Here is a 19,984-nt window from a genome sequence, read left to right on the forward strand (position 1 = left end):
TTTTGCCAGTACACTAAAACTCAACAAGTGCTAGTTTCTTAAAGGCTAGTTGTAATGTGATATAAAACCATATTAGGAAACTTTCTATACAAGGTTATAATGATCTACCTTGAACCATCATTTGAAAAACACTGGTTTATGGAGTTATGTAGACCCGACAAATGTTAAGCACACTTAATTTCACAATCCCGAAAAAAAACCCAAAAGCAAAGACATGCATTACGTCATCACCAATCTTTCCAGAACAGTCTTTCAGTCCCGGAAAGCTATCAAGCTCCTGGTGACAAATACAAGTTTTCTCATATTTTCTAACAACAAATATTATCACTTGTTTTCCTCCAAGTGACAAGTTCACAGTTTTTTTCTGAGAAAATGTCTGCAAACTGCCCAAGTCTAAGCAAGTGGAACAGTGTGTCTGTTGGTCGTTCTTCCAAGTTAACAAATGCTCTTCAGGACACAGTGGCTCGTTGGGTTTGCAGCTCGATCAGCCAGCACAGGGCTCTGCTCACGAAAACCACTGGAGCCTGGTGTCAAAAGTGCTCGGCGTACATTCCTCTTTTTTTTTGAATTTTATAATGATTTTTATTTTTTCCATTATAGCTAGTTTACAGTGTTCTGTCCATTTTCTATTGTTCAGCAAAGGGACCCAGTCACACATACATGTATACATTCTTTTTTCTCGAATTATCCTCCACCGTAAGTGACTAAATATAGTTCCCAGCGTGACACAGCAGGACGTACTTTCCATTTCGCCACAGAATACCAAGACGGCACGCACTTAGTCGAGATTTAATAAAGTTGATTGTTCGGCTCCTTTTATGAAGGACATTCTCGCGTGAAACAGTTATTTTGGTTTGGTTTTTGGTAACTGTGGAGTGCAAGGGGATAAAGCACAACTACTACCAGCAGACTCGGTATGACCACCGCTGCTTCTGTACCATGAGCACAAATAAAAACCAGTGAAAAAGGCAGCTGACATCTTAGAATGATTATGAAAATAGCTGTGAACTATTTTGTCTTGCAAGGGGCTCGAGGAACCCCGGGACCCGTGGACCGCACACTTTGAGGATAATGTCCATCAACAATGCAGAGTCATTTTGAAGGAGCTTCAAGTAAATCCCGTAGGGTCTCCCAAATGCACGGCTCCATGAGGCGTCACTTTATGGAGTGATGCCCTGCAGAGCTCAGGACCAGGGGTCTAAGGGCATAATGCGGTTTAAGCCCTGAGAGCAATGCAAACGGATGAAGCTTAGGAGCGAAGTCAATGCACTAAAAAGAAGCTCCAGTTTAAGCATAGATGGGAGACTTGTAAGCGGCTGAGGCCTTGTCTCTACTGGGGAGGAGGATGGGGCCGGTCACTAAGTGTAGAATCAGGGCCAGGAGGATGAGCAGGTAGGGCAACAGAAGAGAGGCATTCAGGGTGCTTAGGAATCTGCATCAAAGTTCAAACTGAGGAGTTCCCGTCGTGGCGCAGTGGTTAACGAATCCGACTAGGAACCATGAGATTGTGGGTTCGGTCCCTGGCCTTGCTCAGTGGGTTAAGGATCTGGCGTTGCCCTGAGCTGTGGTGTAGGTGGCAGACGTGGCTCGGATCCCGCGTTGCTGTGGCTCTGGCGTAGGCCGGTGGCTACAGCTCCGATTCAACCCCTAGCCTGGGAACCTCCATATGCCGCGGGAGCGGCCCAAGAAATAGCAACAACAACAACAACAACAAAAAGACAAAAGACAAAAGACAAAAAAAAAAAAAAAAGTTCAAACCGAGAAGTCGAATATGTGGGTGGTCTGCTGAGGGGTCGATTTTCCTAAGGCTTTTATTTCACACTCATATAAGAATAGGACCAGAGTCTAGAGGTCTGGAGGGCAGGGCAGGGACCCGAGGGTGTGCAGCCACACGTGCGCCCTCCCAGCCCGAGGAGGTGACTCCGTGTCCGAGCTTCTGCAGGAGAACGGAGGGAGACGAGCAGGCAGCTGTTTGAAGACGGGCTCTGGAATCCACAGAGACACCAAGTATGTGAAACGGCAGCTACTAGGATAAATAAAATTTCAGTTTTTTACAACAGATGTTTAGTTCTTGCTCCAGTACCCACGTGAGGGTTCCGGGGGGTAGGTGGTCTTTACACAGTGATTCAAGGAATCAGACTTTTTCCTTTTGTGACTTTGGCTTCCGGTCTTCAAAGTCTTTTGCATCCAGCTAACAGCACACACGGAGGAGAGAATGGAGAACACACAACAGGTTCTGAGCTGTCTCGGGCTCCACCTGGGCACCGGGGCGCTGATAAGAATGTAATTCCTTGCGTGCGCAGCTGCTTCCTAGCATTAAAGACACACTCTCAGAGGGCACGCCCGAATAACTGGTGTGTCGCTGGCCACCTCCTCACACGGCCCACGGAGCCGATCCACACATGATAAAGTAGGACATGGATGGGGATATAAGAATCCGCTCCAGTTCTCCATGGAACGTGGCAGCAATCTTGGCACCTTGAGGACTCAGTACTTCCCAACATCTCTTCCTGGGGCAGCAGCAGAGACAATGAGACTCGACTGCAAGGCTGCCCGATGAAAAAAAGGCGGTGGAGCCGATGCTTGGAGGAAGAGGGACTCTGCTTTTCTGCACCCACGGGGGACATCTCTAGATTTCCTAGCAATGTCAGAACGGCATTTTAATGGAGAAATGCAAACGCACGGGGTCAAGGCCAAATGAAAGATGGGCTATGATGTAACTGATGCCCTTAAGCTCACAGATGTGGTGTGAGGGAAACTCAGATGGGCAGTTTTCCGACAGAGTGAGTTTTAGGTGCCTATGGAACATGCAAGTGGTAATATACAGGCTGCTGGAGACACAGCTCTCGGGAGAAAGTTTCAGAACTAAGGACAGAAATTTGGGAATCACAACACAAAGGCAGCAGCTGATGTCCAAGGAGTGAATGAGATTGTGAAGCCTAAACGGAGAGTTTCAAGAGCATCAGGATGGGATTTTGAGGCCACCATCCCTCCATCCAGAGACCTCTTTTACCGACACTACCTATAATACACGTGTGCTATCACCAAAACCAATCTGCAATACACTGCAAGATCACGTGCTTGCCCACTAGTGAACGTTTTAGGTGTCTGGGGGCCACACTGTTCATTTTTATTTATTTTTTTTATGGCTGCACCCAAGGCAATCCCTTCTGGGCTAGGGATTGAATCTGAGCCCACAGCTGCGACCTGAGCCCACACCTGTGGCGATGCCAGATCCTTAACCACCGAGCTGGGCTGGGGGTCACCTCCAGTGACCCCAGCTGCTGCAGTGGAGGCGATTCTTAGCCTACAGCGCCAGAGTGGAACCCCGTCCACTGTTAAATACCCATATTCAGTACACTTCAACATGTAAAGCCGGGTGAGATAGGCCTTCCTTTACATCTCACGAATACGCCTTTGGAATGCCTTTTTTTTTTTTTTTCATGCCCGAGGCATACAGAAGTTCCCAGGCCAGGGATCAGACGCAAGCCACATCAGTGACAATGCTGGATCCTTAACTGCTAGGACACCAGGGAATTCCTGGAATGCTTTTGAGAGCTTGATGAGTTTTTGTAGTTTCCAAAGCACACATTTGAGCCTTCCTACTATGGAATGCATTTAACTAAAACAAATCACTGTTAGTATTCTTTTTAAAGGTAAACAGGAAGATGAGATAATGCAGAAGGTGTGAAGAGGTAGAAAATTACTCACAGAGGAGACGTAAAAATTGTTCTTAAAATGTAAACACTAAAGGAAAAAGTACACTAAGCAGGACTAATATGTAAGCTCAGTAATTCAGTTAAAATAGCAATTTTGACATTAAACTGGCAGGAAGATTCAGAGATTCCCTCAACTTCTAGTAGAGGTTCAAACTTCTATTAAAAGAGATGTGCTTTGATTGCTGAAATAAATACCATACCCAAAAAGACTAAAGCATTTTTAAGATCAAGAAAGAAATGCCAACATTATCTACAGAGCTGAATTATCGTCACACTTCAACAAGGGCACCTGGCGCTCCGCTGACGCATCAGCGAAAAGGATGAGGAGGAGCCAGGACTGGACTCCAGCTGGGTTCCGAGAGCCTTAGCTACCGCCTCTGCCGAAGCTGCTGGAAAACGAGAAGGGGCGATGCTGAAAACAAGACCTGACTTCAGCGCTCCCTCCCCATCCGGCGCGGCAGTTTTCAAGGCAGTTTTCAAGCTTCTCCATCCGCGCAGGCATCGGAATGACTTGCAGGGTTTGCTAAAATACAGACTCCTGACTGTCCACCTTCTCCAGGTGTTCCGGTTCCAATAACTTTCTGTTCAGTTCTCAGGTGATGCTGACAGGATAGTCCAGGAACACCCGGAGAAGGAAGGTTCTAGAGACTATTTCTATTGGCTTATTAAGAAGACAGGTGGAGAATCTCCTCTTTTCTAATTAATTGGAGAGAGAAGATTCTGTTGATTTGGAGTTTACCGTCGTTTTAGATACAGTTTAGATACACGGCAAACGACACCGCTCAATCTCTTGGTATAAACGAGTCGTAAGGGTCCGAGTCAAGCCATCCACCACCCGTCATCTGCTGGGTGAGGGGTGCTCTCTTTCCTCAGGGCTCCCCACCAACCGTCAGGTCTTCCAAGCCCAGCCCGTTCCTCTTTCAGAGGTGCCATAACAGCATTAAGGACGCGCAGGTGAGATGTTTCCATTATTCTCGCGAATACAATGTCATCAAGCCTTTCAGACGCAGCGTTTATTAATTCTGACTGGCCTTCACTGCCCTCTACACCTTTAGTCTGAAACCATTATTTCTGGACATAACCACTAATTCAAGAATTATAGGTACTCAATTTGATCGGATTAGTTTCCAATATTAACGTACAAAAGTAGTAATTGATTGTGTTCCGATAGACTACACATCACTTATTGTCCAGACTGAAAAAATTAACATTAATTTTTATATGTTACAGTTTTATATCTTCTGAGAATCTGTTACATTATAGCTTTTTTGTTGGATTCATGCTTTTCACGGGTCTCTAAAAACTAGTTACAGGTTTTAAGAGTCTAGAGACATTCATCTTTAAATGCCTCCCCCCCAAAGAGTGTATATATCATGTAATATAATATGCAGAGCAATGAACAACAAAGGTGCTAGTTTCATAAAATTTACCTTTCAGTCAACTGTTTGTTCCCAAACTACTGTTTGTTCCCAAACTAGTTTACACCGCTTATATTTATTAACTTTTTTTTTTTTTTTTTTTTTGCCTTTTCTAGGGCTGCACCTGCGGCATATGGAGGTTCCCAGGCTAGGGGTCTCATTGGAGCTGTAGCCACCGGCCTACACCAGAGCCACAGCAACATGGGATCCGAGCCACATCTGCGACCTACACCACAGCTCAAAGCAACGCCGGATCCTTCACCCACTGAGCAAGGCCAGGGCCGGCTACCTCACGGTTCCTAGTCGGATTCATTAACCACTGCGCCACGATGGGAACTCCACACGGCTTATATTTAATAGCGTAACTGCATACATCACTGATGTGAATGCGAAAAGTAAGAGGGTTGTTGCTCTTGTAAAAATCCAATTGGAAGACTTGGCAGACCCAGTGAAAACTGCTCTTCAATCAGATGCTGACTGTACACTGCAAAAGACTTGTAGGAAAACGGGAGACGTAAGTCGTTTTGCAGAGGTCCTCATGTCTTTGCTACGTTTTAAAGACGTGCAGCGTGGGTAAAGACGAAGTTCTGTGCGCGTGTCTCCCACAAGAATCACGGGGACTCTAACAGGCAGACCCGTGCTTGGAGGAAAGCGCTTCGAAATTCTGACATGTGCATGAATGAATGCACACATACATCCTGACTTAAAATGTTTAATGGATAATTCCCACACACACCAAACAAGACAGGGGCTTAATCCCACTGAACAAGAAGGGCTCCTAGGGTCTTTCAAATTCACTTTTCCCCCCTGTAACGGAAAAGCTGATGAACTTCTGGAAGAGACGGATTCACAGAACTAGAAAGAAGGGGTAAAATAACAGAGAACCTCACCATCCAAACACGACCACGGTAAAGGCCCGGGAACACTTCCTGACTGTTTCTGCCCCTCTGCTTTTTAACAGTAATCACAAGAACGATTTTGCATATGCCTTTCCCCTTAATTTTACAAACATGCTAGTTTTCACATATTATTGAAAACACTGTTACTCGCAATAGCTGCAGCTGGTGCAGGCTTTTAAAATTACAGAAGGCACGCACACCCACACTGATGACTATTGATACTGAGGTACCAAGAGTCATTTCCCTTCTTGAAAAGTAGGAATCGAAGACAACATGGATTAAGAAGAGCTTAAAAAAAAGGATTCCTGATGAAGAAGACACCACAGGCACTAAATAATTGCTACACTGCTTAAAAAAAACACAAAGACCTGATCTATTATTTCTCCCGTTTATTCTCATTTATTACCTTGGTCTATTCCAGTCTATAAGAACAGCGTCTCAGAGAGACTAAGACAACCAGAAAATTGCTGCTGCCTCAAATAACCACCGGTGGCAATTATCAAAGCCTTTCCCACTTCAAAGGGGAACAGTAAAAACAATTACCTCTGTGGAGTCTTTTAAGCAGAGCTTCAAAAACATCTCTCACTTCAGTAAAGACACAAGTATATCCTGACACGTCATGCCTGGCATCTAGCTGTTGCCTTGCTATGTTTGCATTCTAGGGAATCAATAAAATAAACAGAAGACAGGAGTGATGATGCTGCCAACTAGGACCCTAAGAACAGGTGGCGCTGTAACGTGCGAAACGTGACCACCGACTGTAACCGCTCTCCTCTCACTGGCCTTTGTTTTCATATTTTCTAGTTGCGCATAACAAAAGCAACGCTGCACTTCAAAATTACATGACTGAAGAGTGCTATTAATAGCACAGAACGCTTCCCCTGCTGAGTGTTTCTGCCTGTTGATTATTCACCAAAGATTTGTCCTAAGCCCAACTTTCAATGGTTCTACATAAATTTTAAAGCATTTTACCTTAATTGCTTTGAGACTTACTTAAAATACAGGGTGCTTTTCAGTTATGTCCAAGTTTTCTAAAATAAATATTACTTTTGGAATCCAAAGAAAATCTATTCTCACATGATATAGCACAATACAGTCACTCAGCTAAAATAAAAGAAATATTTCTCTTTTTTTTTTTTTTGCTTATTTAGGGCTGCACTCGAGGCATATGGAGGTTCCCAGGCTAGGGGTCTAATCAGAGCTACAACTCCCAGCCTACACCAGAGCCACAGCAACGCGGGATCCGAGCTGCACCTGCAACCTACACCACAGCTCATGGCAACGCCGGATCCTTAATCCACTGAGCAAGGCCAGGGATCGAGCACGCAACCTCATGGTTCCTAGTTCATTTCCACTGCGCCACAATGGGGACTCTAATAAAAACAATTTCTATACGTGCATTTTGTGGCTACACATATTATATATTTGTTGATAAATATAAAGCTGATATATAGAAACAAAGACGATGCATTTAGTAAAGCCCTGTTTTAAAAGCATTTTTATGCACATAAAACATACACAGCCACTTTTTTTCAGTGAGAAAGATATTTTGGTTCCAAGTGATTGCCATCAAAGCAGGGCACAGACTATCACTGCAGAATATGTCTCTACTTACTTTTATGTCTGACAACCTAAGGATACAGTAAACACTAAATCTCCATCGGTTGGTTCTTCAAGACAGGAACAAAATACACCCCGTAACTTAGAAAAAAGTTAATCCAGTAAATTTAGAATAGCATTTTTTGTTGATTATTAAATCAGTTATTTCAACAATTTTAGTTGATCTTGCAAAACGGTTCAAGCTAAAGGCTTCCCTTAGAGCCACCTACAAAATAACCACACAGACTACACAACACTAACCTTAAACCTTTAATGGTTCTCGGATTTCCAAAATGTCCCTCTTTCTCCCCAGAATCATCAATGGAAAATGGGGTGCATTCTAAGATGTAGGTTCTCACCCCTTTCCAGCAAAATGGTCCTTAAATTAACAAGAAGATTCTGTTTTTCTCCTAACACTTCTTTCCCTTGTAGCATATTCTGAGTTGAAGGTAGAATTAATGGAAAAAAAAATTTTTTTTTTGATCTTTTCTAGGGCCGCACCCACAGCATATGGAAGTTCCCAGGCTAGGGGTCCAATCGGAACTGTAGCCGCTGGTCTACACCCAAGTCACAGCAACACTGGATCCCTAACGCACTGAGCAAGGCCAGGGATTGAACCCACGTCCTCGTGGATCCTGGTCGCATTCGTTTACCACTGAGCCATGACAGGAAGTCCTAAGGGAACCGGTTTCCACATAGAAAGGTTCGTCCTGTGCACCCCTTACAGGAATGTACACGTCATCCGATGGGCAAAATTTAATCTTCAAAGAGCGAAAAAGAGGAGAGATAAAATAATAACACGACTCCTCTTCACCTTCAGTGTAAACGGCCGCTGTGAAGACGGCAAGGTTTTGGACATGCTTTTAGCTAACATGTAGTTATCTAATTTTTTCATGTGGCATAAAGCTTTAAAAAAAAAAGTCTGGTAAGGAAACTACTATGAATCATATGCTTTTTACATAGTATTTTATTTAACATAGTCCCAGACATACAGTATTACAAAATACAGCCCATCAGAATCTACTCAGTGACAACTATGTAAACACCAAATCTCCAAGGATACACTTATCATCTTGATACGCTGGCAAAACCAAATACTATGCAGGCTCCCTTAACTAGGAGGTTAATTTGTTTTGAAGGAAAAAAGCTTATGTGTTTAGGCACGTTTGGTGGGCAGTCAAGAGAGGACTTCCTCTCTAGCACAGCTAAGATCTATCAAAACTATCAAGAGCATATAAAGAAAATAAGTAAGTGCTATAAATTTTTAAATAGCAACTCAAAATAGATTAAAGACTTCAATGTAAGAAAACTATACAACTCCTAGAAAAAACACAGGGAAGGGGTTTCTTTGGGGCACAGTGGGTTAAGGATCCCGTGTTGTCACTGCTGTGGCTCCAGTCACTGCCATGGTGTGGGTTCAATCCCTAGCCCATGCTGCAAGTGCAGCGAAACAACAAAAACAAAAACCAAAAAGCCATAGGGGGAAAGCTTCATGACATTGGTCTTGGCAATGACTTCTTAGATATAACATCAAAAGCACAGGCAACAAAAGCAAAAATAGGCAAGCAGAACTACATCAAACTAAAAAGCTTCCATACAGAGCAAAGGAAACAACAGAATTAAAAAAAAATCCTATGAAATGGAGGGAAATACCTGCAAACCACACATCTGATAAGGAATTATTACCCATAATATATAAGGAACTCAAAAATCTAATTTAAAAATGGGCAAAGGACCTATCTGCATAGACACTTCTCCAAAAGAGACAAATAATCAGTAGATATAGGAAAAAATGTTCCGTAACACTCATCAGAGAAATACAAATCAAAGCCACAATGAGGTATCACCTCCCAGCTGGTGGGATGAACATTTTGGGGAAAAAAAAAAAAAGTAGTAAGTCTTGATGAGGATGTGCAGAGAATGGAGAATGGAGTCCTTGTGCACAGTTGGCGGGAAGGCGGAATTGTGCAGCTACTGTGGAAAACAGCATTGAGGTTTCTCCGAAGATTAAACACAGACACATCGTACGATCCAGCAATTCTGCTTCTGGGTATTTACCCGAAAGAATTGAAATCAGAACCTCAAAGAGATCTTTGCACCTCCGTGACCACTGTAGCATAATTCATAAAACCCGAGAGGTTGAAGCAAACCAAGTGTCCAACAACAGGTAAATGGATAAAGAGAATGTGTCACACACACACACATTATTTAGCCTTGAAAAAAAGCCAATATGTGATAATACGGATGAACCCAGAGGAATGCCAGACGAAACAAAATAGCCCAGATACAAGAGGCCAGACCCTGCATGGTTCCACTTATTCGAGTCTGTAAAGTAGTCAGACTGATGGGAGGGAGAATGGTGGCTGGCAGGGATTGGCGGGAGGGGAAAGAGGGAGCTGCAGGTGAATGAGCAGAGCTTCGGTTACGCAAGATAAAGAAGCTCCACAGAAGGGCTGTAGGACAATGATGCTGAGGCACCAGCGAGGTACCGCGCACTCTTCCGCTGTGAGGGTTAAAAAAAGGTTCACGATTCTCTTTACCAATTTACTTTCTCCATCAGAAATTTAAAAACACTTTACGATCATACATAATAGGGATTGTGTTAAATTTATAGATTACTTTGAATCACTTGAATATAGTGCTTTTCTCCTTTCAAACACAAAAAGAAGTATCTTTAAAAGACAATGCAACAAAAAGTCTCAAGAGGTCCTGTATCCATCTACCCAAGTTCCATCCTTCAAAATACAAAACCACAATTAGTTGTCCCTTCAGAGATCATTTTATTCCCATACCAACTAAAACAACTAAATATCTTTTTGACACAAATACTAGGATCACATACTTTCTTCGCCTTGTTCTCTTTTTAACGTTAATGGACCTGAAAGATTTTTTCATATCAAACCATAAAGACCTTCCTCCCTCCTTTTTTAAGTGGCAACGCACTGCACAGTGTAGCCGCACTCACGTATTTAACCAAACCTCCTGATGGCTTCTATTCTGTGGCCATAAAAAAAATACATGCTGATTAAACCTGGTATATCCTGAAGTTATGGCATTTTTCAGACCCTCGAGAACAAGAGCATAAGTGCTAAAGGATTTGCCAAACCCCCTTTTCCCAACAGGTTTGGTTGACACGATCCATCAACAGAATTTTCTCCTTATGTGTAAAAAGCAGGGTTAGGTTGGATTAGCTCTGTCGTCTCCTGTAACAATAATTTTCACTGGATTTTCCAGAACACACGTCACACACAACATTCTTTAGTTCTGGAGCCTTCAATTCTTTCCACTGGACTTGAGTTTCATTTGACATTAAATTTTCCAGTATTTTCATGACTGTAACCCTAAAGGCAGACATCAGAGTAACACACAAGAGCTGCGACTTCCTCACTCATATACGGAGTTTCAAGTACGGCAGCCCAAACTCAAACCAAAATGCACGGACTATTAGGTAGCTCATGTGCTTAAAATGATGATTTCAGTGGTAGTGATGGACTCGGCTCATCTGTACTTTCATTAATACGCTTCACTGTTTCCCTTAGTGGTAGAAGTCTCATTATACAAAAAAACTGTTTTTGTTTTTCTTTTTAGGGCCTCACCTGTGGCATATGTAAGTTCCCAGGCTACAGGCTGAATCAGAGCTGCAGGTGCTGGCCTACACCACAACCACAGCAATGCGGGATCCGAGCCACATCTGCAACCTACACCACAGCTCTGGGCAACGCCAGATCAAACCCACATCCCCACACTACGCTGGGTTCTCAACTCGCTGAGCCACAATGGGAACTCCTGTTAATGGCTGAGTGTTAGGAACCCCGTACCAAATACTAGTAGATGAAAGAACAGAACACTGACCAAGAAACGAGCTCCCAATAAAACGTTAAATGAGAAAAGAAGCCACAAAAGCACATAGACAGTAGGATCTCCATTGTACCAAAGATAAAAATTATACACATGCACACAAATTTACACAATGTGCTGTGAGTGAAAACTGGCATAACCACTCTGAGGGCAATTTGGCAACACAAAGATGTTTGTCCTTGCCAAGTAATTTCATCTCTAGGCATTCACTAGAAAAGCATGCTTTTGTGTGTACGCAGAAATGTGAACAATAACGGTGACAGGTGAACTGCTTATAACGTGTTAAATAAAAAAAAAAAAAAAAAAAAAAAACTGGATAGAACCTCTAAGTCCATCAGAAGAATAAGTAAGGACAGTACCTTACAGACGTTCCCTTGAGGCTCGGTGGGTTAAGGATCCAGGGTTGTCGCTGCAGCAGCTCAGGTCGCTGCTGTGGCACAGGTTCAACCCCTGGCCCAGGAACTTCTACATGCTGTGGGTGTGCCCCCAACCCCCAAAAGAGATAGCACATACATGCTACATAGAAGTTAAAAGAACTAGATTTAGAAATATCAACACAGCGAGCTGTTCAAATTATTGAGTGAAAAGTGTAAACTGTAGAATCACATACACACTAAGATAAATATCTCTGCAAATGAATAAAAATGTGTTTCTATGGCTACACTCAGGTGAGTAAAAACATTTACCCAAAAAATGCTAGCTGTGAAAGAGTCACACTCCTTCTAAAAGAGGCAGGGATCAGAACTGGGAGGGTCACCAAAAGAAGTGAGCTTTACGTGAACTTCTCTGCATTACAAGAAATAATTGCCACACTTTTTAAAAACGTAGTTGTACCTAAAAGTTGAGGAGTAAATATGCCCAAGTGCTAATATTCTGACAGGAGCGATTTGTCTGCTTCTTTGTCCTTTTCTGTCTGCTTTTAATTTTCTAAAATGTGTTTGAGAAAAATATCGAGGACCACCTATGCCCAGATATATCGAGCCAGAGAATTTTATTTGATATTCTAATTGCAAACGTGCAGAATAAATGGAATGAATAGAAAACACTTTAACGTGCTTTTCAACAGCAAGATGGGTTGAGTAATTATAGCAGTTACCCAACTCAAACCAGCTTAGCAGCTTTCAATGGCTATCCTATCACAGCAAGATTATTTTTCATTCTTGAAGCACAAGAGAATTATCACCAAGATAGTCACAATTCACAATGTTATATAATTAGTAAACACTCAGGTACCTCTTTCACAACCAGAAAATGAGCTCATTCAAAGGACAAAAAAGCAACAGTCTGGAGCACACAAAGAAAATGTCAGTAACCACGAATGTGATAAATCAGACAATCAGAGAAACAAATGCATTTATATTATTCATTTCATTGGAACAGGAAAAAAAAAAAAACACTTCAATTACCAAAATGAGCACCATTTAACTTAAACTTCATAAACAAATGTTGCTGGGAAATGAAGAGACCTCATAGAAGTGATTTTCTCGATAACTAAAGCTTATCTTTTTAAAATAAAAAAAAAACCTTTCGATTTAACCATTTCGACCAAATTACAGACTTCACGGTGGTACCAAAAACCGTATCCCAAGTTGCCCTTGAAAACGACAGGTCGGCCCTCATCCCTCACTCACTCACTCAGCAAATCAGACTGGCCCTCAAAGAGCCTGCGATCCCGATATTCTAGATTAAATCGTCTGATTAAGATAAACTTACCACTAGGTCTTCAACTAAAAATAAAATTCTACAAAAAGCAACGAAAACACCCAGGCGCTTTTACACTGCCCTCCAGCAGCATCTCCCGCTTTCCCCCCAGACTGTTCTATCTCCATATCGGAGTCTGTTTTCACATCTTTGAGCCTTGGCTCAGCATTCACTCCCGCTGCTGTCAGAAACCCACACACCCTTCAAAGCCCATGTCCAAGGCCAAGTTCATCGTGAAGAGTCTTTCCTATCTTCCCAGTTAAATCAACTCTGCGAAAAACGTGATATTCCCCTGCCTGAAGAACCTGCGTTGCACTCCTGGAAGCTGGATTTTAACCCTGCTGGGAGAAGAAAAGCTACACGATATTGATTCTGAACCAGTGAGGCTCACACTCGGGATTCTCAACTGTAAATGTAAGCGGCGGCGGCAAACTTGCAAGGTTATTGCGGAACTCACAGTAGACAAGGTTTCCGCAACGATGGGCACAGAGGGGACGCATGAAAAAGTTCATAAATATTAGGATCCACACTGAAAGAAAACCCAGCCAAGAAGCTATGTGCAAATTATCACCATAATATCATTCTTTCGTGGGCATTTGGAAATATCTGAAAAATATCTGGGGCTATGGAACTCAAATATATGCTATTTCTAAGAGAAAAAGCTATTTGAAACAGGACTCATTTATTTTCCCCGACTACATGAAAAGTCTGAATCTCAAAGGATTATTCGTGTTTTTATTTTGTTTTGTCTTTGCTTTTGCTTTTTAGGGCTGCACCCACGGCATATGGAAGTTCCTAGGCTAGGGGCTGAATCAGAGCTACAGCTGCCGGCCTACACCACAGCCACAGCCACGCAGGTTCTGAGCCAAGTCTGTGACCTGCACCACAGCTCATAGCAACACAGGATTCCCAGCCCACTAAGCAATGCCAGGGATCAAAGCCACATCCTCATGGATACTAGTCGGATTCATTTCCACTGCACCACAATGGGAACTCCCAACAATACTTTTTTTAAGGTTTTTCTTTTTTTGGTTTTTTTTTTTTTTTCATTTCTAGGGCTGCTCCGGTGGCATATGGAGGTTCCCAGGCTAGGGGTCTCATCGGAGCTGTAGCCACGGGCCTACATTAGAGCCACAGCAACGTGGGATCTGAGCCACATCTGCGACCTACACCACAGCTCACGGCAACGCCAGATCCTTCACCCACTGAGCAGGGCCAGGGATCAAACCTGCATCCTCATGGTTCCTAGTCAGATTCGTTAACCCCTGAGCCACGACGGGAACTCCTCAAACAACTTCTTTATCTTTGAAAGTTAATCCTTTCACGTTTGCCAAATACTACTCACTAGAGAGGTAATACAATCTGCTCAGCTACTGTCTCAACGGATAAACAGTAAACGGCTTTTCCACTCCTGAGTCCTGATGACTTGCTCACAACTGCTCACTGTGGGGCTGCATGTTCATAAGGAACAGCAGACATCCACTTATCCCAGAACAATTTACCATTTTCAATTTTTCAAAATTTGCACCAAAGAATCAGAGAAAGAAGAACGGTTCCAAGTTTTACTACGGAGCTGCCCGTGAGGGCACTGCCTGCTCACACTGAAGAATCTTAGTCGTTACGAAGTGACAGTCTTTGAAGGCCAACAGAAAAGTCCTAGCCCTTCCAGCAAAGGTTCTTCATTTTCTATTACTTTTGAGTCCCAGTGGGGTTGCTGGACTCTGTTCACTCCAGTTCATCAGTGTGTGTGTGTGTGTGTGTGTGTGTGTGTGTGTGTGTGTGCGCGCGCAATCAGAGAGTGTCTATGGATAAGATGACGGGATGCTCCAGCGGGGTGTAGAGATGACGTGAGACTGCATGGGAGCAGGTCTGTTGCTGGGGCAGGGTGGTCGGCGCGTGGGGTTCACTTTGCTCTCCTCTTGGGTGCATATCCTGCATGTGTCCATGGCAATTCAAAAATATCTATCATCTCAGCTTCTACAATTTATCAAAACACTTAAACGATGACATATATCCATATTTTTCAACCCAGAAGCTCATCACGATTAGAAGACTGGGCTTACAAAACGGTAAGTAGATGGAAAAAAACAAAGATCGGGAGTGAGTCAGAGGAAAGGAAGGAACTTATTTTTATGAAGGGCGGTAATCACACATGGTCACACTGAACCAGCTGTTCATCCAGAAAATCTGGGGGAGTTAATCTGGAGCCTATTCAAAGCTTTTAATTACACTGGTCTTTCATAGATACACTTCATAGCTCTTCAGGCCAAGAATATCTGTTTTTGGAACGATCTTCACTGTCAAAATAATTGAACAAAGGCAATAAAAGGAAAGGAAAAGCAAAATGTACTTTCACTAAAAACAAGAACTCAGGGTAGATAAGCAGTAAACTGGGCGATGGATAAAGAGAATCTTGATTACTTGGGAAGTTAACCCCTGCCACTAAAAAGCTGTCACTGCCAATATAGAATAATCTACGACTCTGAGATAAAATAACTTCCTATAATAACCTATAAATGAATCAAAATAACAAAAAAGTATCAAATGTATCAATATCAGAAATAAAGATGACCTTAACTTTGCCTTAAAAGTCAATGGTTCAAAATAAAACTTCAATTAAATTTAATATTTTAAAATATGAATTATAGCATTTTAATATGCAAACCTATTTTCGACCTTTAAAATATAAAATTACTCAGGGTTGGGAAAGAAAACTGACATACCACAGTTATTCTAAAATAGATTAATTTTTATCCAACACCGTTTCTAATACTGCCTTCAAATACGAAGACGTCTATAAATTCATAAGCTTCACATCATACAATCCATTTAAATGTTTTTCTTTAATACTGAAAGCTTTCTCCTGAACCTGCTATTCTCAGGCCATTTATGAACAATCCTTCTGGTATGAGTTATTTCCAAAACAATGTTTATTGATTAACGAACACATTTAAGAGCAATTCTTTTCTTAATTTTTTCCCAGCTATCACTATTGGAGTCCTATTTAAATATGTCACAGAATTTTTTACATGTTAAAACTGCTTTGCAACCATTTTTAATAATTAACCGTGTGTAACTCAATTATCTCTTGTGACCATGAAGAAGTAATGGTGCATTGAGGCAGAAAATTATGCCATAAAATATTAGAGTTATCATAATATCACGGCAGTAGAATGGAGCGTTTTCTATTTTAGAAGACTGACACCTAAACTTTCTCATTTGACCTTTAAAAACTGGTCACCCAACACTTTTAACCTTTCAATTTTGTCCTTTCTACTACGTAACATTCTTCTATTTATTATCATCTTAATACTGCAATAACAATTGAAATCGGTAAATTTCCAGCAAGTATATATTAAGCATTCAGTCACAGAATTAAGGACTAGGAAAGAGCTCAGAGAAGAGCTACTCCAAAGGCTCAAGTTGGAGACCAGAGAGCAGGCGTGTAAATCCAAGGCGCCCCTTCCTTAATCAAGTCTTGCTGAAAACAAGAAAAAAAAAGTCAGCCAACAAAATGGTGTATTCGTGCTTTAGCTGATGTGCTTTCCGGCACGGGCTCCACATCCCCTGTGGACTGGAAATCAACATCCAAAGACTGGCAGACGGTCCATGAGCCAAGTCTCACAGAGCCCTGTCTCACGGATGACCTAGTCCAGGTCAGCGCCTCGGGACGTAGGAAGCGGGTCCTGGGCTCCACCTTCAGAGATTCGCACTCAATGAGCCTTGACTAGGGCTGGGCCACTTCTGCTGATTCCACCCTACTGGGCAGGGAAACCAGAGGCTGAGACAGCCAGAGCAGTGTCAGTTTATGAGACCTGAGACTCCTGAAGTGACCTTGATTGACACGCTTCCCGCTCTAGCCCAGGCACAGGATCGTCACCATCACTATGTCAGGATACTGCGGCAACAAGGACACGTAGGAAGTTCTCGCTTCCTTCTTAATAATGTAAGAAATAACACAGTAGAAGAATGTAAGTATTACCTGGCTAAACTTAGGTTACCTGAAGGAGTAATCACATCTTCCTTAAGATACAAATCCACTAATTTCTGTTATTTTGGAAAATTCAAAAGGGGATACTGGTAAGTTAAACACTCTAACTTTCTTCAAAATACTGATTTATCACTTCTTGAGCAATATGCTATTGGCAAATTAACTTGATAGTTTCAATGTCAAGTGGAAAGGGTGTGTGTGTGTATATATACATATATTCTAATTTGAAAAGATTCTGTGAGCGTGAAAGCACGAACGTCACATGGACTTTCCTATCTTTCTCTCCCGATTTAATACTCACTGCAAAACAGTTACCTAGTCATCCTGGCCAGCGACAAGGACCTGCTAAATAAGCGGCCAGGGCTTTGTAACTCCGTCCCTAAGTCCTATAAACCAGCCAGGCCTGGGTGGGAGCACGCCAGGACTAACATCGATAACTGCTGGCGTGCTTTTCTTCTTCCTCATTTGAAATAAAAAGTGCCTATTAATTAGTTATCACTTTTACTAAACCACGCTTCTTCTAGGGCATGAAACCAAAAAGCAGTGTGCCCATTATTATATCAAACTCAGTTCTATTTACAAGACCAATACATTTAAACCTCATCATTATCCGTTTGTTCTCTGAAAACGTTTCTCTGCCTTTTGGTGCTTTAGTTTCCTCGTCGTATCAGATACACCTCCTGGCCACGTTCCCTATACCGTCTTTCTGTCTGTCATGCCTCAGCTCCACTGGGCGTCTCTCCTTTTTTGTTATTTCAGCCTCCAGTATACAGAGGGATGTCTCATTTTAATAAGAAGGGTACATGGGATCATTAAAGAGGAATATAAGGCAGCATATAACCAAGTGCCGTTACTTCAACCAGAAGAGAACACTAGGGCAAATTCTGTCCTGTTATTTTCGTAGAAAACAGCCTCTGATTTCAGTAGAGTTAAAAGACAAACCAACCAACCCTAGAGGAAATATTTTTCAGTAGAAAGATAATAAGCAAACGGTAGCCGTAAACTTCAACTTTCCTGTTTTTACACTGTTCCCCCCACCCCAAATAATCCATTTTAACCATCCAGTCGAACAACGGTGGCCCAGCACCAGCTGTTTCCCCGGGGAAAGAAGGGCAGCAAAGCAGTCAGTCGGCCCCGCTCTGAGAGCCTGCTCTTTAGAAGCTTCCCTCAGGCAAAGCTGCTAGTCTCTGCAAGAGCGGGCAGGTTCCCAACATTCCGCACAGATTCGCTGCTTGACTATCCCAACTGAGAGGTTGTCATTCACGCTCTAATTTTCCCACAATTCACTTACAGGGTGGTAAGTAAAACAACGCCGTCAGTTCACGTCGAAGAATAGAGTGAAAGTGCTTCGGAAAAATAAAATCTCCCGAGCAGAGCATGCTCACCGGAGAAGGGGAAGCGGCGTCGTTTGCGCGACGGTCATTGAGGGTCACCCACGTTACTTCTCAACGGCGGTGCGGTTATTTCCTCCTAGTAAAATACTTCCCAGTTAAACCACGGAAGTCTAAACAAAAATGTGAAAGTGCTTTGATAGGGATGGAGTAGGCACAGGTGGGTTTAAGAGTCCCAACAGGGGATCACAGATAAAGAGGGAAACCTGGGGGAGGCTGGGAGGCGGCTGTAAGTTCCAGAAAGCCATGGGCCCAGGGCAGGCCCGCTGAACCAGTAGAGGGGGGAGAACGGCCTCAGGTGACCGGGTGGGGATGGGAGGAGGCCTGCGTTCAGATCCAGACCCGGCCGGCTGTGAGGACCGCCCCTCCGCTGATTTGAATGAGCACCTGGCCGGATACTAAGGAGGAGCAAGCCTCCCTCCCTCCGAGCGGAAGAGGTGGGCCGCCCCCCCACGCCCCTTGGAGGTGGGGTAACCCGTGGCCCACCGGCTCTCAGGGCACAAGCTCCCTGCCTGCCTGCTTGCATTTCTCACAAGCATCCTATCCTAATAAATCTATTTCTTGCCTATCACTTTGTCTCTCACGGAATTCCTTCTGGGCGGAGACATGAAGAACCTTAGCCTTAGTGAGTCCAGACACAGGGTGAGTAATTCTAATTTAAAACCGTGGGATCAAGTCCCAATCTGTGCTCTGGCTTGGTTCAGGCTATTAGTGCTGCCAGTTTCACTTTGATTCGAAGGCTGATCCAAAGCCCAGTGGGCCTCCCCCTGGCTCTCAGCGCCGGCCTTGAAGGGTCAGTGGGCCACGGAGGGTGCCCGGTGCTCGGTTTAGAAATCACTGCCCCGGCTACCTTGCCAGGCAGGGAGTTTCACTCTGGCATTTCACCTGACATGAAACCCATCTGCCTAACAGCGGTGTCTGATTGGTCTACGTCCTCGTTCCTCTCTACTGTGTTTGGCCTTTCAGAGGAATCTTGTAAGACCCGGCGGAAGTGCGAGGTAAGGTTCATGCCAGAAACATCCAGATACAATCTAGGGCAAAACTTACGTCCTATTCTGATAAACATAAAAAAATGTTATCTCCCTTCTCAGTTGAGGATCTGTAACCTTTCATCACTGGCCGTTACTGAGCTTACTCCCTGGACTCTATTAAAAAGCAGTATCTTTTTTATTTCCATTTGGATCCATCTCTAGGATATGAGTCTCGTCAGCAAAGAATCATCTAAGCTCTAGCTGCTGAATCCTCATTCGGCTCCCACAATCAAGCCTCTTTCCTTTAGTTTTCAAATGTGTTGTCTTATAGCCTTCCCTCCCTCTGCTCAGTAGTAAAGTGATTTAATTACAGTGTTTAGCTTACAAATCTCCAAGACACTGAGTACGTGAGTGCATAGGCCCACAATAACTTAATT

The 19,984-nt window shown here is 43.1% G+C and overlaps 1 protein-coding gene across 4 annotated transcripts in view; it reads right to left on the reverse strand.

Moving 5' to 3' along the window:
• HS2ST1 (heparan sulfate 2-O-sulfotransferase 1) overlaps positions 1 to 19,984 on the reverse strand; it is a 155,544-nt gene that overhangs the window by 43,077 nt on the left and 92,483 nt on the right. The gene's annotated exons all lie outside the window — the stretch shown is intronic.

Source organism: Sus scrofa, chromosome 4 (genome assembly GCF_054392235.1).
Source record: "Sus scrofa isolate SSC_HxYL_T2T_F1_AM1 chromosome 4, Sscrofa_HxYL_maternal_Yorkshire_Landrace_v2.0, whole genome shotgun sequence".
Classification (NCBI taxonomy): Eukaryota; Metazoa; Chordata; class Mammalia; order Artiodactyla; family Suidae; genus Sus; species Sus scrofa.